This window comes from Erigeron canadensis, chromosome 3 (assembly GCF_010389155.1).
Source record: "Erigeron canadensis isolate Cc75 chromosome 3, C_canadensis_v1, whole genome shotgun sequence".
Lineage (NCBI taxonomy): Eukaryota > Viridiplantae > Streptophyta > Magnoliopsida > Asterales > Asteraceae > Erigeron > Erigeron canadensis.
The window spans coordinates 4,595,026-4,599,513 of record NC_057763.1 but is presented as its reverse complement, the minus strand read 5'-3'; positions in this window follow the sequence as shown (position 1 = coordinate 4,599,513).

The window sequence follows — 4,488 nt, the reverse complement described above, 5'->3', positions numbered from 1 at the left end:
AAAGGTGAAGGAAATCCGTGACCCGCCCGAACCCGACCCGAACCGTACCTTCACGGGCCGGGTCATGGTTCCTATTTTCATGCACTTGTGGGTCGCGGGCTGGGCCGGTTTTTCACGGGTCGGGCCATTTGCACATCCCTAACTCCAAATGTTGTTTGTATCCCTACTCAAATATACAATAACAATAACGGAATCATGATTCCAATTTACTCATAACATAAATTTTAGAGTTAATTACTGAAATGGTATCTCACGTTTACGCCATATTACTGGTTCCATATTTTTCCTTTCGAAATTACGCTGATCATACCCAACGTATGCAAATCTCCACTCGGACCATACTGGAGGCTAACGCCGTCAGCTGGCCGTTAAAACCTCCCCCATGTGATTTGCACGTGAGGGGTAAATATGTAATATCGCATTTCCTAATTACTGAAATGGTATCTAACGTTTGCATGATATTGCTGGTTTCATACCTATATGTTTCTTAATTACTTAAATGGTACATAATGCTTTAGTTATTAATTTTTTATATATTTTTTAATTTGTTTTATTTTTCTTTTATAAAAATTCCCCAAAACTTGTTATAATTTAATGAAAATAGTCAAAATGCACCTATAATCCACTAAAAAATAATACCAAATAGTTATTTCATAACAAAATATAAGTTTTAAAGTTCACGAATAACCAAAAATAGTAATAAAGTATCATAAAAATAATTTTTAAAAAATAATAAAATTTTCTTTTTTAAAAATTTCGGAAATACCGCAACGATAATACCAGAAATATCAAGGAATACCAGAAATATCAGCCGGTATTTACGGGTATTTAAAACATTGTTTTAAGCTTCGTGTCGCAGTAAATACTGACTTGTATTTCTGGTATTATTGCGATATTTCCAGAATTTTTTCAAAAAAAGAAAAAATTTCCTCGCAAATTTTTTAAAATTGTTTTATGATACTTTATTGCTATTTTTGGTTATTCATGAACTTTAAAACTTATATTTTGTTATGAAATAGCTATTTGGTATTATTTTTGAGTGGATTATAAGTGTATTCCAACTATTTTCATTAAATTGTAACAAGTTTTGGAGAATTTTTATAAAAGAAAAATAAAACAAATTAAAAAAAATAAAAAGTAAATTAATTAATTAATAACTAAACATTAGGTACCATTTAAGTAATTCAGAAACATATAGGTATGAAACCAGCAATATCGTGCAAACGTTAGGTACCATTTCAGTAATTAGAAAACGCGATATTACATATTTACCCTTCACGTGCAAGTCACGTGGGGGAGGTTTTAACGGCCAGCTGACGGCGTTAGCCTCCAGTATGATCCGAGTGGAGATTTGCATACGTTGGGTATGATCAGCGTGATTTCGAAAGGAAAGGTATGAAACCAGTAATATGGCGCAAACGTGAGGTACCATTTCAGTAATTAACTCTAAATTTTATGGGGAAAGGTTATGTAAAACATACAATACCTATCTTAAGTAAAGCAGAGGGGATTATGTAAAATTCAGGGAGATGTTATGTAAAATTCATAGGGAGCTATGTATGTTTATCAAATTCAAAGGTTTAATTTGTAATTTTTTTTAAAGTGATAGTACCTAAGCTTAGGTAGTCTGCTGTACGGATCATTTTCCTAAATTTTATAGGGAAAATTTGATATATGTCATTAAGTTTTAAAATATTATATATGTCCAACTGTAGTTTTAAATATCAAAAATATCATTTTAAAAATTGAAATATATCAAAAATGCAAATCATAAAATTTAAACAATTTAACTTTAAAATCCGTTACAACTACAAATAATATTTGCAATTTACAACTTTACCCTTTTTTAATCTTTCACAACCATCTTGATACAATGCTTAAAAGGTAAAACTCCAACGACAAGGTCAACAACTAAACAATTTTGATTCTGCAATGCATACTAATCTTATTAAGAGTTTTAGCACTTTTGTAATTTCTATTTCTTGTTAAGTCGTATAAATATATATACTTATAAGTTTTATTGTAAAAAAAATATTCAAAAGTTCAAAGGGTATCTATATTGACGGATACCTCACATTTTTTTTACCCGTGACACCAATATAAAAAATAAAATGAATTTTATGATCAATAATGAAATTAGCATCGTAATTGATCGATTCATTAATTATCATTTCTAGCTTGTAATGTTTTCGGTAATGAAAAAAATCAACATACACAATACATAATAAGAGTTATTGGACTAATGGAGAAGTTAGAAGGATATATTTATAATACATTCCGATTCCACGATGGAAATAAAAAGAAAAAGAAAAAAGAAAAACAAAACCCCTCTTAGTCCTCCCTTGATAATAGTTATAGATGAATTACATTCTTAAGCAATAATCCATTAAATTTCGAATATGTAAACAAACATGTTTATTTTATTCTATCATAATAAAATAATGTATTCCATTCGCAATTTCATTACGGCATAAAATCGTATTTGGTTTATAATCATTTTGTTTCTTTATTAAAACTTTAGCAACCATGCAGTAACATGTTAATCGAGAAAACATAAACATGCCCCGTCTACTTATCCCTATTAAATTATAATTTGGGTTTTCCAGCTTGCTAGTCAAGTCGAAATGTATAATACCATTCCAATTCGGTACCTTATATAAGACTTTTATTTCAGCGAAAAGCCTTAAACAAATGAATGATTTGCGTATCAAATAACGACATGATCGAGTATGTTTCATGATTGGTTTAACTTATTTTTTGAAACTTATAGGTTATTTTTGGAATTATAAGTTTATCATGACCTAAATATGAAAAATTTGTTCAATAATCAGAAAGTAAGCCCCCAAACTCGATTTATCAAAAAATAAACCATATAAAAATTAAAGCATTGCTAATGGTAGTTATATAAGAGTTGTATGAGAGATAGAATTAATTAATTGGAGTTGTATGGAATATAAACCTATGCATTACAATTGACGACATGACATTGTATCCCATGAACCATTTATAAGTCAATTAGTTGTATGAATTTAATTGAAGGCCATTAACTGAACTTTTTACATCGGTATATGCATTAAAAAAGTAATTAGATCCAAATTATATAAGAACATGATATGTAAATTGATATGGTGTCCAAATTACATCGGTATGCTTTTTGGTTCTCCCCACCCCGGATCTTGTTTGGGGTTACATCAAAAATGTCATGAAGTGAAAATCGATAGCTTGACCTTCATTGATGGGGTTTTTTCTCGTGTTTTATTTGACACGAGTTTTTTTCAATCTTTTTGTAACCTTAGCAGTCAAAGATCCGGGTTGATTCTAGATTGTGTTCTCTCTGATGTATCTCTAGTTTGTACTGTACCTTTGATCCCTAGCTTCTCGCTAGTGGTCGTTAATAATATAATTTATTCTTGCCGTTAAAAAAAAAATACCAATATAAGTAATGAAGTGTTCCGGCATAGCTCGTTAAGTTATGAGGTTTTCTTGATATGGGTCCGAGTCTTGGCTGAGGCGTTCGAGTGAGGTTTTTTCTTGAAAATTCATCCTTCTATAAAATATGTCCGGTTAAGACAGTATAATTTATACAGAATGGACTTACAGTCGGAGGTAATCTATAACATGTTATTATTATTAAAAAAACAAAGGAAGTAATTATAAAGCGAGGCCAAACACACCTAAGGTAGAGTCATATCATACTTTTCATGCAATTTTACTAATATAACCTTACAAACTGATCATTTGTCAGCTTTTTCTTTATATACATAACGTAATGCATAGTGTTAGTGTGGTCTCATCTCTCTACAGTTTATTCATGTGATTGTTCAATCCCAGTTAAATTATGACTGAATGGGTCCTGGTGAATATACATACAGCTTACTTTCTCTTCATATAGTCCTTGAAAAATAACCTTAACCAGTAATGTTGTAATGACAAATAACTAAAATCTGGTTCCCCACCAGTCTGTAAATGTTCTTTCTTCATTTTATGTTTGAGTCCACAAAGAAAAGGTGTTAAGCTATCTCTAACGGGGGCGCCCTTAGGTGCCCTTGGATATCCTTCGCCGTTAAAGCTTGTCTAAAAGTAAGGATTTTTTGAAGGATGTTCTTACTTGCCCTTACCTAATATATTTTTGTTTTTTAATAAAGGTAAAAGGATATGTAAAAATATGTAAGGATGTTTGTATGGTTGGAGATAAAATTATAAGATTTGAAGGATGTATAAGGATTTGTAAAGATACGATGTGGCAGCTTAAGGACACCTAAGGGCGTCATAATTAGCATAAGCGATAGTCTTAGAAGCTCAAAGTTTAAACCTCTAAGTGATAAACAATTTTAAGATGTTCAAAGAAAAAGTTTTAAAAAGAAAACCAATTACATTAAAGTCAAAAGCTCTATTTTTTTTTAAGTAATTTGAACAAGGATCCTCTTCGTTTTTGTTAAAGGTGAGATGTTCGATATCTACTTTAACTAGGTTACCATATATATACTC